Genomic DNA, 18,045 nt, shown 5'->3' with positions numbered 1-18,045 from the left:
GCTCCTTCTTTTCCTAGGTCAGACACCGTCCCCATGCGAACCACCAACCTTACCCCCATGCCAGGTGGATAAGGAAAATAAAATAGCTGCTAACAGCAGATGGGATACTTCGTGAGTTCTTACTTTATTAACCCGAAACATGCACCAAAGTCAATTTTATAGGGATCCCAACGGGGACCGCTCTTTATTAAAAAAAAAAAAAAATGTATTCCCTTATTAAACTTTTCTAGTCCTTTGTTCCTAATTCTCTTCCTAAAATCCCCCATGCGTGAGTTCCCTCTGAATGGGGATCTCCTTTGTCAGCCCACCCTTCCTTGGAGAGGTCTCGGGGAGAGCCCTAGAGACTGACTAGAGTGAGACTAACATGATAGACCCCCTTCCATGGGTGGTCCCACCTCCCTAAGCATCCTCGGGCAGTCCACCACTTCCTTCCTACCTCATGCCAGGGTACCTCCCCTCTACTCCCTTTCTTTTCAACTTTACACCTACTTAACATTTTTTACTTAACCGTTCCCCTGAATAATTACCCCCACTCTACCATCCTCCTGCTTAAAATTTCTAATGATTCAAAATGTATACACTACCCTACGTAACACTTTCTATACACTTAACACTTATATATATATACGAACAATGACATACATATAAAACATTGTTACAATGGGGGTGATTGCTGTAGTCAGTTACCCTCTTTCAGGAACTTCATTTGTCTTGCTGGGTGTGGTCTGGTCTCCCGAAGGACACTGTCATTTCCTCTGGGTGGCTCCATCCCACCCAAAACCACCATGCATGGCCTGCACCATTTAAATGTCCCTGAGTGGCACCATGCCCGTGTGGGGGTCCGCCCATCACCAACGCGACCAGCTGCTTTTTATAGCTTCAAGGCGGGCCTCATAGGCTGAGGGCCCACCGGCTTTCCCAACCATGGCCACTTCTGCCTCTTCTGGGTAGCCCTGTTGCCGTGGGGGCAGCCTACATCATCGCTGCACCCACACCGCCATAGGGAAGCTGCCATCTTCACTCCAGCGCGCACTGGCGGGCCCGCCCCCTCTCATTGCTGCATCTAGGGGACGGACTGCACAGTCTTCACCCACGCTGCAATGACTGAGCGTTCCAAGACTTTTTCTCTAAACCCGGGCGTTTGTTTTTCACCTGGGCCGCCCAGCGTCCCAGGGCCCAGGGCATTCTTTGGTAAGGGCAGACTTACTCCACACTTCACTTCTCCGTCCACCTGGCAGGTTCGGCCCGGGGGCCTTTTCTGCTGGGCCCACCTCGCTGGCCATGAGGTTAGCCGACACAGGGGCACAGTCGGGCTGGGTTGCCTGGTTCGGAACACCCCACTACATGGCCCATATAGGGGAGCTCTATCTTTGGCCCGGCCAACCCCGAGCATGCTGGCCTGGCCTTTTGATCTTAATGGGCTTGTTTGGTCTGGTCCCCGGGGCGCACTGTGGGCATCACTGCACATGGGTACCCAGGCTGAACCTGGCATGCAGCCTGAGCCCACGGTCAGGGAGCTGGGTCACCCCCTGATGTGGTCTGGTACAGAAAAGGTCTGTGCCCCAAGGGGGATAGCGATGGGGGGAGGCTGCTTAAGGCCACAGCCTCTCATGGGGTTATTTTCTATTTTCCTCCTTGCTGTTTTGTTTCTTCTCCCTTTCTATTACTTCTCCTTACTGCTCTTCAACTGACTGGAACTATATTTTCTATTCAAATCTCCTCTAGATTCTTTTGTCCCTTGCCCAGTCCATTCTTCGGCGGAGGAGTTTTGTCTTACTTTTTTTAGTCTCTTTTCAACATTCCATCCAGCCACATGATGGCTGGGTGGATTAGTCACACAGAGACAACGTTTTAATACACTATTTTATTAGCACCTGGTGTCTGTGTCTTTATTGCTAGGCTTTCCCTTAGGGCACAAGCATGCAGCAGCTTCTAGTCAGGCCCCATTTGGTTCACGGGCTGCACATGGACTACCTGTATAGTCTATTAAACCATGAGTGAGATTTTGTTTTTATAGCAAACAATGCAGACTGAACCACTTCCAGAGACTCATTTAAGACAAAGATTTAAGGATGTGCCCAGGATCACATATGGTGCCCATTCTGCAGTTTAAGCACTTGACCACATGTCTTCCCAGCTTTAGTTCATATCAATATTTGTTATTGAGTTTCATGAGCTTTTATAGCATGCATTGAAAAATACACAATTACATGTAAACTAACCTGAAAACCTATAATTAATTATAGAAACCTATGTATGGGAGTAACCTTTATTTTCCCCATTATAAATGAAATATTTCAGTATAATCATTTAAAGTATTGTGAGCCTAAACAAATCCTTTGGGTTTTAAACTATAGTAGTCATTATTTCACCAATTTCTTATCCCCACCAGTCGCATCTCTTAAGGGACAACAGCCTCCTTGGCCTGTGGTCAACTCACTGCTTTGACTGGGCTATCAACCTCTAATCACTCCTTTTGTAATGCTCTGCTGACGCAGAGCAAGGTGTGAAGAAGTGGTTTCACAGAATGCAGGGGGAAATATCAAGGTCCTAGGAATGTGACTGCTTTGATCCTGTGGACGGACAAGCACATTATGGGCTTTTCCCTGCCGTGGACATAGGTTGTGCAGGATGTAGGAAACTACCCAACAAATTGGGACAGTCCCACAAAAAAAGTACGGTTAGCCACTCTAAAAATAAAAAAAAACATAACTGAATCTGCTCCTGACCACACACTGCTGCTTCAATTCTGTGAATCTATGGTCCGGGTTTTCAACTTAATTAGTGCTAGACATCTGGCAGCACACAGGAGCAGGCAACTGATTGCCAACATGATGCAAAAAGCAAAATCGGAATACTTGGCAGCTCCTTCTTGACTTCAATGACCTTAAAGGCAAAATTTCATCCTAAAATAATGCTCTTTGCAGATTAGATATTGCCATACTGCCATTCTTGTGGTGCATCTTTGAAGAAAAGGATTCTCATCCTTTTGGGTTTTTGTTTACCTTAGTTTGAAGGCATCCTGAAGTAAGACGCAGACAACGGATTACATTTTCTGAATAAAATTGTTTATTTTTCTTAAAGGTCAGGCTGGAGTAAGGCCCAACTTGCCCTATACTAAGGTTGGATTTCCCTACCTAAAGAAAACTAAGAATAGTCTGTGTCAGTCAGCTCAACTTCAAAAGTCTGTCTGCGTCCAAAATCTATACTTGCCCTCCACTAAAGATATACAATGAGCAGGAATGTCAGCAACCAAAAGAAACAGCGTTCCAAATAAAGTTCCGAGCTTCTTCCAACTCCTGGCTTGCTTTCCAGCTTCCCCTTCCCTAAGTCCAAAACCGTCCCAAAAGGCCTCAGGGTTTCCCTTCACCAAGAGGTAAACACAGTTCTCAAAGTCTCTGTGTTCCCTTCCCCAAGAAGTCAGCTTTTCAGCTTCAAAACTGCAATCTCTTGACTCTCAAAAAACAGTTTCAGTTCAACTTTGTAATCATTCAGGCTTTCTCGTGCACTTTAGCAATCTGTTATTCAATATTGCTTCTTTATCATGGCCTTCCTTGACTGTCCAAGCAGGGGTGACTCGGTCTAGGCGCAGTTGTTGGACCACGCGGTCCACCCATTACAGGTCACGCAACCGATAACCCTTGGCACTTTGTGCTTTCTTGCCACTGCAGGTTTTCTCTGTCGATGGTTAACACTCGAATTCTCCTTGTCAGTCTCTTGGATTTGCCACAATATGTTTTCACACAAGTCACTCTGTGGTGTTTTACCCTTTTCCAACACTTTGCTTTTACATTATTCAAAAGTGAATGAGAGAGAGAAGATTCTACCTAGGAATCCTCCCATCCCCTGCACACTTTCAATTGTAAAAATCCACTACTGTAATTATTCATAAGTGCTCATCACTTGCTCTTCACTTGCTTTCCACTACTGCCGTGTTTTCATATGCCCATTATATTTTTTCTTCAGTTTGGTATTCCATAATACTTGTTGCACTCTTTAAAAGTATGAATGGAAGTGTGCATAACTCCCAGTTGCCTCCTTGTCCCAGTTTACAAGTTAAATTGTTGTGGGACATTTGGTGTATAAGACCGAGGGATAGAATGACAATAACCTACGAAGGCAGGGGGAGGGGAGCGTTAATTCTGACAAGGGAAAGGGGATAACATGTTTCACCCAGCGACATCCTCTCCCCAATGTCCCTCCACCCAGGTGATCCTCCCATGTATAGCCACCCCCAGGGTCGGGATCCAAGAGCGATGGCCTTCCCTGGCCACCTGAGAGGCGGATGCAGGGGGAGTAGAAGTGAGGATGCCCTCGGGTTCCTCACATTTCTGAAAAGTACAGTGGAGGGGGCAATTTCATAAATCTTGCAATGCATTCTGAGTAAGGTGACCAGGCATCCCGGTTTTGCTGGGACTGTCCCGATATGTTCCCAGACTTTCAAGAGTTTTTAAGTTTTTAATCCCCATCCCGGGATTTGAGAGACTGTTGGCTATCATCTGGTTCTTGACGGGAACTGAATACAAATCCCGAAATTCGACATGGCACCTCTCTGCTTGCTTTTCATGGCCTTATAGCCTCCCCCTTCCTCCATGATTTCCCTCCTCCAGTGAGAGTTCTGTGCTTGCAATACACACCGTACTTTGTGCCGGAACAGGCCACAACATAGAAATAGAACTACAGTTCATTGGAGCCATATTTGTGTTTTAGTGCAATTTGTCTTTATGTCCGCTGAAACTTTAGTCCTACTTGTATGTCGATAACCGGTCCCTTTTTTTTATATTGAAAATCTGGTCGCCCTACTTCTGTGAAACTCTTTCCAGGATTAGGGCCCCATAGAGATGACACAGAGCTGTGAGGCACATAGGAAAGCCCAGCAGAATGGTGTCTGGCATCCTCTGGCTTCAGCACATACTCCTCTTTAGTTTTGCCTCGGAGGTGGCGGCTGGTAACAGTACACCAGCTTGAGACGCAAAATATTGATGTAGTGTGTTTTTGGAGAAGAGGCATGGCATTGTGAAGGATCATGCTCGTCCTTATGTTGGTTCATTGAGGCTTATACTGAAGGTGCATAGTTTTGTCTCTGAGATGTGTATTAGTGCAGCAATTTGTTTTGTCTTGTGTATCACAGTTTACCACCACAATTAGCTGTGGCTCATAGATGCCGCATTATCGCTACAGTTGTTTTTGTCTCACATGTGATCATTTAGCACTAACAATTTGTTTTGACTCAAAAAACGTTTTGCTCATAATAAGAGTATATAACTTGCACTAGTAGATGGTGCTTTCCTGACAAAATTTGTTTCATCTCTCATGCCGAACAGGCAGGGGTGTTTCTAGGTCTGGAAAAGACCCGGGGCTACGCTGATGTCAGAGCTGTTAGGACTGGGGGCTAGCCAGCCTTTTGGCTGTAGCGCCTGAGATTCTATCCGGGGCTACAACCAAAAGACCAGGGGCTATAGCCTCCTTAGCCCCCCCCTAGCAACGCCTCTGCGAACAGGAATGGGGGGGGCGGCTTATACGTTGTGAGGAGCAGTAGAGCAGAGAATTCTAGAGGTAGAGAGTACACTGAGATGTTTTCAGTGCGGTAGTGGGGTTACGACCATGGATGGATTGATAGACGAGTAGCAGGAAATTAAAGAGAGCGTTTCTGTATGGTGGGCGATCCAGCCTCGGGATGGTAGGTGGAAGAGGATCTGGGTACATTGTTAAGGGTGCAGGTCAATAAGCGGTGGGACTTAGTTGAGATGAGCTCACGTTTTGTGAATCTAGTTACTCAACTTAAAAAACACAAAAAAAACCACAAACAACCGCTTAACACATGCTTTTCAGCTCCAGTGTGATGTTCAGCCAGTGGGCCTTGGGACCTTGGGATTGTGGGTAAATCCCTGCACTCTGGGAGGGAGGTGTAGTGTTCCCTTAGATTGGGCGGAAGCATGAAAAACAGATTCTCCCGTCAACTCAAGCCAGCAGTACCGGTCGGATGGGGCGGGGTGCACTGAGGACAGACATTCAGCTGGGCATACCATGGCCATGAGTTCTGTCAGGGGGCGGAAGTATCCGCGGAAATGGTGGGGGACCTGCAGCTTCTTCAGAAATAGTAAAGGATGAAAGCTGCGCAAAGTCTCACTTTATTGTTTATCGAGATAAAAATAAATGCGGTGATTCCCGGTAGGATCTGTTTTGTAGGGAACACCAGACATGGAGTCGTCTGTGAGACCAGGACTGGGCCAGAGTCAGTCACATTAGGTGGCAAACCGTCCGGTATTTTGCGTGATGCCAAAGTCACAAAATTTGCTTCGGCCAGGCCTGATCAAAGCCCTTCCAGCCCTGAGCCATACTTCCATGTGATAGCTGGAGCTCTGGGCAGCAGAGCGGCTCTCCTCTCCCCGGATCCATGATATGATATGATATAGCATTTATAATGCGCCTATACAGAAGTGTTTCAAGGTGCTTGAAACGGAGGGAAGACAGACAACGAGCCTACTAGGCCAGGTGACATTGAGATTAGGATGCAGCACCTTAAGTATTTGCATTACAATGGGAGCAATTAGGCACTTATGGGAGGAAGGGGGGCTATTAACAGGGACTTGGGCACTAAGGAATGTCAATGAAGGGGATGAGAAATGGGAAGGGTGCATAATGCAGCATCCTGTGTGAAATGACTTTAAAAAAAATGAGTTTATTGTGTTTGCATGCTACCATGCAGGATGGGGAAAATAAACCTAAATCCATACTCATTTTTTTAATGAAGCGGTTTCTATGATTTATGGTGTAAGGTTAGTTTATTATGAGCTTACTATGTTGTGTGCATTATTTTAAGGCATTTCTTTAAACAAGGCTTGATCAACTGAACCTGCAAAGATATGTTGTCAACTGATTAAATGACCTACATTCAGTTTTTACTCCCTAACCAACGTGTGTGATCCTGGGCAAACAATTTTATCTCGCTGCGTCTTATCTGGAGTCATGTAAGGGATTCAGTTCAAAGCTTCTGTTACTATATTATTATGTTATTATAAGATATTATTAAAAGCTGCTATTAAAAAAATCCTCTCACGATTTAATAACTGTAGAGTTGCTTCATATATAATGCTATTTAGGTATTTCACACCACAAACTTATTTGCCACTTAACATATTCTTGACAACTTATTCTAAAGCCACTTCCCATGGTGCCTCTAAGTATCAAAGACTGGCGATGCTACTTGCAGTGCCCTTTCTGTGTAACTTATATTGTTGTTAGCGTGCATGCACATTGGGATGTTTGCATATATTTTGGCGCACAGTGCCTGGGCAGCGCTCTAACAGATCAGTGTCTTGCATCTCTAGTGGCCCTACAGTTTTGTTAGTGCTTTGTGCTGTGATGTTTAAATGCCACCTGCTACTAATGTACCAAAAAAGTGGATGGGAGAGGAGGGGGACGCGAATGACACTGTATGGAACTGCGCGCACTGCAGGCTGCTTCTGTTGCACGACCACATCTAAAGTGTCCTGCAAAACCGTTTTGTAAAGTTGGCCAACCTACCTGTAACTTCCTCTGCCAAAGCCATGCCGGCCGTTGAAAGGGCCTAAAAGCATGCAGTTTCCGGTTCCACAGTTTTCACGCGCTATATGTTTGTAACCGTGTGTATGATTTTTCTGAGCTAGAAGTGAGCTAATGTGAAGCAACTGCAGCCATCAGGAGATGCCCCAGGGCCCAGTCGCAGCAGTGGTGATGGTCGGGGGAGCTCCTGACTTTGCCACTCGTCTTAAGTAATGCTGTGTGTTAAGATGTATTTATTACTGAGTGAAAGTAGAGGTGGGCGAACCAAGTGGGGCTCAGGCCAAGTAGCTGGCGTCAGCAAAATCCAAGTTTCAAGCCACTGGTCTTGAAAACCCAAGCAGAGCCATACCTAATCAATACAGAAAAGCAACATTCATACAAAATAAATCTTTCCCTGCTGCTGCTGAGGGGCACCTACACCACCATGCCACCACACCGTGAAAACGAGGCTGCCATGCTCAAGCACATACCAGTCCAATCCACCACAACAATCTGGAGACCATGCCTTGCATTATAAGACAATAACAGAGATGAAAGAAGAGAAGTGACCCTACACCTAGACAAAAGAACATATATAGCACAAACATGGCTGTGAAGGTGCAGCACATCCGTAGGCGCTCCATCAATAGAGTTACAAGAACCTAAAGTAAGTGCGTGGATTTAATTAAGAAATAGAATTCCTTATTCATGCACACCATCTCATCTTCCCTTTTTGTACAAAAGTGTATTCTTTTTTTTTAGTTCTTTTTTTTACTGTGCCTACATATTTGCACTTTAGTGCCAAATAGTATGGGATCAACGCTCGCACGCAGTGCTTAAAATCACTGTGTCCCAAACGCTAGAGAACACTCCTCCATTTTACATTTCAACTTAACACACGCTCTCAACTTCGTGATACAATAGTAGTATCCAGGCACATGCGATAAACCATACATGAAACAGGAGCAGTCTGGAGCCAGGTAGGTGCAGATTAGAACTGCTTCATTGATTACACGAGTGACAAGTTACAGGGCAAGTTAGAAAGATAGTGCAGGAGAGCTGTACAGAGGCATTTTTCCAGTTATGGCTCCCATCCTGTGTCCCAACTGTCCCACCTGCAATACCCGGGCCACTGGATTCCATATTCCATGATGCATCCCATCCATTTAAACCATCCTCCCAGCCACATACTACTGTATATTTCCCCGCACTGTTAGTTTGACCTTGTACTTTATGATGCAGTAACAAAAACAAGGACTTGGCTGGGCGCTTTATTCCTAGGACTGACAAGGAGGCTAGTGGGGTTCTGAATCCCTGTGTGGATGGAGGTGGATACAAGCTCTGTTACGTTCCCTAGTTACCTATATGTTGGAGCCATAACTTTGAGAGAAGGGTCATTCATGTTGCTTTGTGGCTTTCCTCCATTTCCTGCGGACAGCGAGCCTTCCTGATTACAACATTAAATGCTGATAGAACATTTTTATTTTTTTTAATTTTTATTTGGTTGGCTAATTAAATTAACCTTTCAAACAGAATTAATTTTATACAAAAACACATACGATAAAATTAGACAGATATATCAAATAAACAAATAAAGCATCCTACAGTGTCACATGTAATTAACATAATTCATTTTTCAAATTAAAAATTGAAAGTTAAAAATTGAAAGTTGAAGGTTGAAAATTAAGAATTGAAAGTTAAAAAGCACCACAATTAGTATAGATATGAACGCATTTTCAATATATTAAAAATACCCTATTCTGTTCCAATTCTTCCATTTATCAGACCAGTTGCTTACTTGGACATATTGGACATAGAAGCTTATTTAGGAATTGAATAGTGGCTATTCTTACTGTAATCTTTGGGGTCGCAAATAGCTCATTCCATAGTTCATCATTTGTACGTCTTATGCAGTGGTGCCTTGTTAATTTATCAATAATGTCTTTTCTCTGCATTTTTAAAGCCACGCATTCTATTAATGTTTCAAACTTTCTTTAGCTAGTCCATCATTCCAGAATCGACAAAATGAAGCATCTAGCTTAATAATGCCCCTCCTTACCAAAATTTGTTTGGTCGGCCATAAATTCAGGCGGAACCTCAATATTTGATTTCTGAGTTTATGAGAGGGACATTTTAGTAAATAATCAGCGGTTTGGCGGAATTTTTTATGCCCAAACAGAGCTCTATCAAAATCTTTTAATTTTAAACAGTCCTGTTGGGTTATATGCCAATCAAGTTGGTATAATTTAGTTTTGGCTTTAATAGGATTGGTTAATAAAATATCTAATGAGATATTTGCTTCCGTCAAATCAGACATGACAGCCGCTCTCCAACTGGATGGAAATAAATGTACCGAGCGTAGTAGATAATCTGCTAGAATCTTAAGTATACCATTACTCGCCATGCCCAGCACACATTTCCTAAATAAACAGCATCTCTTCCACGATGCATGTATATTTACTGATAGAATTCCTAACTCAAAGCGGAGCAGTGCTGTTGGACTAGAATTTGGAAGATTCAAAACTTTCTTCCAGAATTTTGCCTCAAGTTTATTCCAATAACAAGCCTCAACGGGCAACCAAGCCTCACACCCATACGTAATAATGGGAAGTACCTTTTGCTGGTAAAAGATAAGAATATGCTTACATGAAAACTTACCATATTTATGTTGCAAAATTCTCGCTTGAGATATTAATGTGGACAGTTTACCCTTTAGACTGTCTCTTTGAGGCATGTTTGTGGGAGAATTACTGAACAGAACACCCAGATATTTATATTCATTCACTACGTTCAACTTTTGTTTATTCAGAAACCAACAATACTGTTTCCTTAGTCTTGACTTATATCTCCCCAATTCCATCACTTGTGTTTTCTCCAGGTTTAGAATAAGATTATTCCTGGTGACATACTGATCCAATTTATCAAGCATGTTTTGTAGGCCACTCGGCGTTTGCGAGATGAGAACTAAATCGTCCGCATACAAAAGCCATGCAATAATCTGGTTCCCAAGTTTAGGAGCATCGTTCACTACATTACTGAATTCATTGCCTAAATCAAGTATAAACAGATTAAACAGTGTGGCGGCAAGAATACATCCTTGTTTCAGGCCTCGTTGAGTTAAAATCTCTTCAGATAGTAGCCCTTCTAGGTTCAATTTAACCTTCATTGAGGTATTAGAGTGGAGTAAATATATTAAATATACAAGCGAAGGTGGACACCCAAATTTTAACAATTTCTCAAATAGCAGGCTCCGATCGACGGAGTCAAACGCTACTCGAAAATCAACATAAGCTAAATAAATTGGTTGATTTCTTGTTGCATACAGCTCTTTAATTGCATTAAGAGTCGTTATGTTAATACTGGTGCCAAGGCCTGCCACAAATCCAGTTTGAAATGGATCTCGCCGATTCTCTTCTGACGCCCAGTTGTTGAGATCTCTCAAAATAATTCTACTAAAGATCTTACCCGGGGCGTCAAGAAGAGAGATCGGACGGTAACTCGCAGGGTTCGCTCGATCTCCCTTCTTATAAACTGGTACCGTTATGGCCTTACACCATAATGGAGGAATTACTTGTTTAATTTGCACAGCTTGAAAGACATCATACAGAATAGATGCCCATAATTCCGGATTCTGTTTTAGTACAAAATTTGACAGACCATCTGGCCCTGGGGCTCTTGATGAGCTGGCTTTATTTATATAAAATAAAACATCTTCTCGATCGAAATTAATCTGAAAGGATGGATTAATTAATTCCAATTTTGGTTGTGAGATTTTTATATTTGGAAGATCGTATATGTCAGAGAAATAAGTCACCCACTTCTTCTCCGACACACCGTTAAGTTGAACTATTAATTGAGTACCAACTACTCCATTATTTAACAACTTCCAAATTTGCGATGTGTTTTTAGTTTTAGCCACCTGTAACCACTTTTCAGCATCATGTTGGAACATTACTGCCTTATTGCCCCGGACCCAATTCCTATAGTTAGTCTTCAATTTGCGTAGCGCAGGCTCTCGATAATATACCGGTAAAAGGGCTATCTACCTTTTCTGTTTCCGGTAATGCGCTTTTCTCTCTCTGATGCCCTGATCAAATACATGAGTATGACACCTATTACCCTTTTTAATACCTGGAGACGAAACAGAGGCAAAAAGATGCATTTTATCATGATAATTAGGTGAGTCCATGCCTCTCAACAGGTAGTGATGGTCATTTGTTACGCTGGACGCAAGAGCGTGTAGTGCATCCCTTGACCATTGTAGCCTGTTCCGTTGGGGATTTATAACCAGACCATTCAGTTGACACTGACAGTATCGAGGTTCAATCTTAACCTGGATTAAAAACTCAGCCCTCAGCATCCAATGATCACTTGCTGTGGTTGGAATTACCTTAAACTCAGATATTTTCTCAAATAACCTTCTATCAACATACATATAATCAATTGTAGCATTTTGTGCCCCACAAGTCCAAGTATAAGATGGCGGATTGTCAGTGTCGACTGCTCCATTTAGCATTATTAAATCCCAGGTGTCAATAAACACCATCCATTGGGAGATCCGATCCATATTTCTTTTCTTAGTTGGTGCCAACAAATGTAAATTCAGGTCCCCAGCTAATATTACATGCACAATCTCTGTAGTGGTTATAGTATCTTCCATCAGTGCATTCAAATCATTAAAAAAAGTGGAAGTTAAAATTGCAATTGGGTTCCAATATACATTTATAACTAAGAATTTCAATGTATGGAACATTATTATTGAGCATTGCAAATAAGGATTTGGGTTAGGCCCATCTGAAATTGTACTAATCGTAGTCATTTTAGAGATAATTGTCAACCCTGACATAGGTCTACCTTTTTGTCCCTTGATAGCTGGGACCAAATGGACATAATGGTTGTCCCACGATAGTGGGACAGTTAGCCAAGTTTCTTGCATAATAACTAAATCGCACTCTTCAAGCAACCACTCACATTATTTAGCAGGTGTTTATGTCCCCTGGTGTTCCAGCTCATGACCACAAATTTCTGGGTTCGCGCAACAGATTCATCTATTCTTAGTTATGCTTTCCCACAACTACATCCCCTAACTGCATTTCCATCATCACTAGTCACCTGACTAGTAGATTTGAAACCAATCTCAGCCACCAGGGGCTCTTTTGTGGTTGGAATCAAATTAAAGCCCAGATCAAAAAGGTCAGATCTAGCAGACCAAACGATGTTATAAATGATGCGAGATCCTATCCACAAGCAGGACACCGTTGGATCATTGTCATCAGGAAACTCTACTTGTACTACGTCTCCAGAAGAGATGTCCTCTAAACTCGGAACATCCGAGAATATTTGCATTATGCTTCGTCTATTCATGGTGTACTTTGGGAAGGAGCCCCCACGACAGCTAAGAAACAAAGCAAATAACTGGGGGGGCATTTTGCTCTTAGATATTACCTTGGATCCAGGGCGACTCTGCTTACTAGATGTTTCTATATGCAGACAGCGTTTGGCCTCTTCAACTGGAGATTTAAACGAAACATTCTTAGGAGTGTTTCTTCCATTGAAGGATTTTACCAGATCAGATTGACTACTGCTCATTGCTTTCAGAGATGATTTAAGAGTTTTTTGTTCTGAAGTCAGAGCAACTAGACAGTCTTTAATTGTAATTAAAATATTACTTTGTAGATTGCCTTGGACATCAGATGTTAGATATGTTACTGGTAAATCATTTCGGGAGGATATTATTAGTTGATTATCAGAGGCCCTCCCAGTGTTTATCTTCCCATCAGCCTCTGATTCGGGCTTTTTTACTGCTGGGATAACGACCCGGGTCAGTGGATAAGTCAGAGATGGCTTAGGATGAAATTGAGTCATATACTCATCCACTGCTTTTCTAAGATCCTGGGTGTTAATTATTGAGTTGGATACTCCATCAACATTCACTTGCTTATTCTTCGGGGCCGTTGAAGCTGAATTCTGAGCCGTCATATTTATAGATTCGCTCTCAAGATCCTCCGCAATTTGCACCAACTCGTCTAGAGGAGCATGAGGGGGAACCACATAATGGGGGACCGTACCCTCACTCTTCAATCTTTGTCGCTCTTGTGATAGGTTCTGATATTTTTTTGAGATTGCATTAGAAGCTATCAATGAGCACTTATCTGATTTAGACAAGGATTTAAAAAATTGTTTTGTTTTCCCACTCGAGGATATTGTCCTAGACTTCTGATTTTTTGATTTCTTCACACTTTCCTTCAGTTGATGGCTCAAACTTTAAGAATTTTTAGCAAATATTGTGTATGCCCCTTTTAACTGTTGCTCATCTCTTATTTTTGAGGCATCTGCACTAGGGACCTCAGGTTCCTCTTCACTCAACACTAACTGATCAGACATAGGTGCCAATTTAGTCATCTTCACAGAACCTTCACCCCTCGCATCCTCAACAACCACTTTGGCTGTTCTTACATAAGCGCTTGGCTGTAACACCACAGGTACCTTCCCCACCTCTTCTGCTGTTATTTCTCTTATAACACCCTCAACGAAAGGCACCATAATCTTAGACTTTTGCATGTTTTTCTCGGCTATAATTGAACTCCGCTTCCTGTCCAATTGGTCATCAATGTTATTACATGATGACAACAACTCACCCAATTGTTTAGAAAAGAGTTCTACCTGATCGACATCATACTCTTGTTTCTGGGCCAAAGATAAACCAAAAGCCTTCTGTGATCTCGAGATAATTTCAACATTGTTTTGTATTGAGTTAATCTTTGAGTCTAAAACTTCAAATAATTTGGCAAGGGACATCAAAGCCATATTCATTGCTTCTAATGTTACAGGAGCTACTTTTCTTATCACAAAAGCCGGACTTACAGCTGAGCTGTCTCTATTTGGTCTCCTCGGGGTCGGCGGAATAAATGAGATGGAACTTTCCGATTCAGAAATGTCTCCAGCTTTAAATAAAACTGGGGACTTGGAGAGATCGGATTCGTCCTCTTTGGCCACAAAACAAGAGTCCGATGACTCCAACTCTATAATTGCATTATCTTCAGCAACATCAACATCTTGCTCCCGCTTAGACAGGGGTGCCAAACTAACAGCCCCTGAACGAGCATTCAACAACATCATTGAGTCTGACAGAGAAATAGTACAAGGCTGCTCTGCCACCTCATTACCACCATTTGTGGCCTGAGCCAGCCGAGGGCTCAAAACAAGTTGCTTGGCAGGCAAACCCTCTTGTTCGTTATGGAAGGGCTGCGCCTCTACATTTGATATACTTAGATTATTAAATTCAGTAATTCGAGCCACAGAACATGGAGAGCGTCCAACGTCAAACCCATAGTCTCTCAGGTCACCTACGACAGAATCAAGTCGTGATCTTTTCTTCTTTATTCGCCTATCCAAAGGCGCACTTTTAACAAAAGGACGCATCGTTTTTGGGGTAGGCGCTGGGCTATCTCTTGAGGTGGACTCCAATAAGGCACGCACTCGTTCTACGCATGGCATGCCAGATCTAAGAGTGAACATAGTTGGCACTTTCTTGCTTCACTATAGTGCCTCTCTTTGGACTCCACAATATTTATAGTACATTAAACTTTAAAATACGATATTGATATTTAATCACAAAATGCTTAAAACCTAGCTCTCCCACGATAACCGCGTCACCGCGGCGAAGCGGCAAAGCGGGACTTAACGGGATGTACACGGGTGCGCGCGCGCAGTGCGCGCGCCCCTGAGCTTATATAGCTCCACCCATCCCTTAGTGCAGTAGAGCCTAAACAAAGAAAAAATATATTAGAATCCGTTTCGTGGTTTCGTAGCTATTGTTCCTTCACACAGTCAATAGTTCTCCCTTTGTTTTCACCTGCTGGGGCTTGTAGTTACACCAATAGAAAAATCCACAGATCCGCAGGAGGAACGCTGGAAACAGAGTCCGCGGCAAAGCGGGACTTAACGGGACTTACACGGGTGCGATAGAACATTAACATTGGAGGTCACGTGCTTATTCTTGATCGCCACATTCATTTTTTTACTTTTGTGTTGGTTATTTGAATGTTTGCCACAACAAGCAAACAACTGCATGCCACCACCTGGGCTTTTTTTCTGTTAGTCATATTCATGTTCTGCTAAATAAAATGTAGTTCAAATTAAAACCTTCCCAACCTTCACAAACAGGCACTCTACATATATCAACCTTCAAGCAAAGCAGCCTCACCTTTCTAGTTCAGCCTCTCGAGATGTGTACGGACGAAGCAATCTCTTTACCCCTTGGAGTTTCTTCAAATACCAATGGGCTAACGTGGGGTTATTTGAATTTGGCCTATCCACAGCCATAAGCCTAAGCCACGGATGAAGTCTGTAAGACACATTCCTCACTGCGGATATTCACATATCCAAATATGACCACATGAAGTAGAAAGGCCCAACTTGTAACACCACACTCTTTGATAGAGGTGGGGGAGTGAAGGAGTTAATCACTATAGCTGAGCCAGGCAATCCAGTTTAGCTCTAGGAGCTAAACATCAGCAGAGCCGGAAAAAACGCCCACATCTGACATCCTCCCGCAACACAAGACTCGTGCCTTTCACTCTGCCTCCCCACGTCTAAACAGCCCATACCTGGCACCCTAATCTTGCAAGTTTAGTCAAAATGAGAGAGAGTGATTTCCCCAGGTTATCCGATACACACATTTTAGGTGAAGAAGGATATTGAGCCATATCTAAACTGAAGACACATCACCATGTATCTTCTCATCTCTATCACATACACATTTGTGGTTCCAAAGAGCTAAAATAATAGTGTTTTAGAGGTCATATGAAGAGTAGACAGATCAATTCGAATCCAACCTGAACAATGGATACATCTTCATACTGAGCACACACATTCTGATTGTAGCTTTGTTTTCCCTTTCCTGAGGGAAGACTGCCTGTACCAGAATGCAAAATGTGTCTAAAAATATCATTTGTGTTTTGCAAATGTACTTTCAAGACGCACAACAAAACTGCATGGCAGGGTCATCTGTTTGTAGTCATTGCTCGAAACAGCCCTGCAGCTTGTCCATGATCCAGGATATGAAGAAAATGTGAAGCTATACAAAAAAAGTAAACCTTTTTATGTGTGCCAGCAGCAGACGCCAAAGAACTAAACTAGACAGTAATATTTTGTAACTCAGTTTATTTGTCTTGGAAGAAGGTTAAGATTGGGGAGTTAAATTGAGTTTTTGAGTAGAGCTCCCAAGCACAAATCCACCCACTTTGTTCTTATCACCCTTCTTTCGCTTATTTTAGGATGTTTGTCGCAGACATGACAATTCACGCTCGTCACTGTGTGTGCTGCCTTAGATCTAAAGAGCTTCTCGTTTAAATGCTCTGTCATAACAAGGAAATGTGTAAAACAGTATTTGGGAGCTGGAGATTGAGGATCTCGGGGAGCAGGGCTCTGTATTGGGGAGGAGACCGAATGACAGAAGGGACGTCTCCATTGTTGTTCTCATCGGCCAGTGCCTTGAAACTCCAGTCGAGCCTGCCACTTGGCCTGAGCCGACCCAAGCCCTACCTAACATTCCCACTCGCAGATGAAACGGGCTACTATGATTAATGTATGCGACGCATTATTTTAAGCATTTTTTTAAATTGACATTTCAAGAATACAGTAACAACAACTGTCCCCAACCCCCCACCTCTCCCACCCGCACCTGCTGAGATACAGAAAATGGTTAGTTTTAATATTGGTGCCACAGCCTTATGTTTTCATAAATTGGTTAATCATACAATACCCATAATGCATAGTTTATTAGGGCAATATCGAACATTGAAGTCTTCATGTAAAAATGTCAGTACTTATTTCCAGTCTTCCGTAAACGCAGAAAGTTCCCCCTGCAGGGAATATGTCATCCACTCTAGCACCAAAAAGTTAAAGACGTTAGCAAACCATTCCGAAATGTGGGGCGGATCACATTTCTTCCAGTTCTGAGCTACCACTGAAAGTGCCGATAATTGTAAAATTGCATAAGATTTCTGGGTGGATTTCGAACATTGTTGGAAAACTTTGTCTATTGTAATCATCCAACATGATCGTAGAGAGCGAGGCATTTGAATAGCGAACATTTCACACACATGTTTGTTCACCTCACCACAATACATTGCCAGTTCCAGACAATTCAACCATATATGCATCCAGTTCCCCACCGACCACATCTCCTCCAACATTCATTAGATATAGTAGGCTTCATCTGATTTAAACGGGTTGGGGTGTAGTGCCATTGCACCATGAATGTATACCAAAGCTCTCTGATTTGAATCGCTCTGGAGAGTGTGGGTATTATTTTCCATAAAACTTCCCAATCCTGGTCAAATATCTCTTCCCCCAATGTTTCCAACCAGCGTTTTTTGTAGCTAAACTGCCCTTTTCGGGTCCTCTTCCCCCATTATTTTATATAAATTAGAAATGATAGCTTTGCTCCCTGGATTGGTTGACACATAGTTCTCAAATTCTGTTAATTACCTCACTGCGGCTGCTTTGATTGGAGGG

General features: G+C 42.9%; 1 protein-coding gene across 4 annotated transcripts in view; it reads left to right on the top strand.

Annotated features, from left to right (window-relative positions):
- NHSL1 (NHS like 1) overlaps positions 1–18,045 on the top strand; it is an 844,536-nt gene that overhangs the window by 85,227 nt on the left and 741,264 nt on the right. The gene's annotated exons all lie outside the window — the stretch shown is intronic.

This window comes from Ambystoma mexicanum, chromosome 4q (genome assembly GCF_040938575.1).
Source record: "Ambystoma mexicanum isolate Mex_15411 chromosome 4q, UKY_AmexF1_1, whole genome shotgun sequence".
NCBI lineage: Eukaryota > Metazoa > Chordata > Amphibia > Caudata > Ambystomatidae > Ambystoma > Ambystoma mexicanum.
The sequence above is the reverse complement of the archived record's forward strand: the minus strand, read 5'-3'. Positions and strand labels throughout refer to the sequence as shown.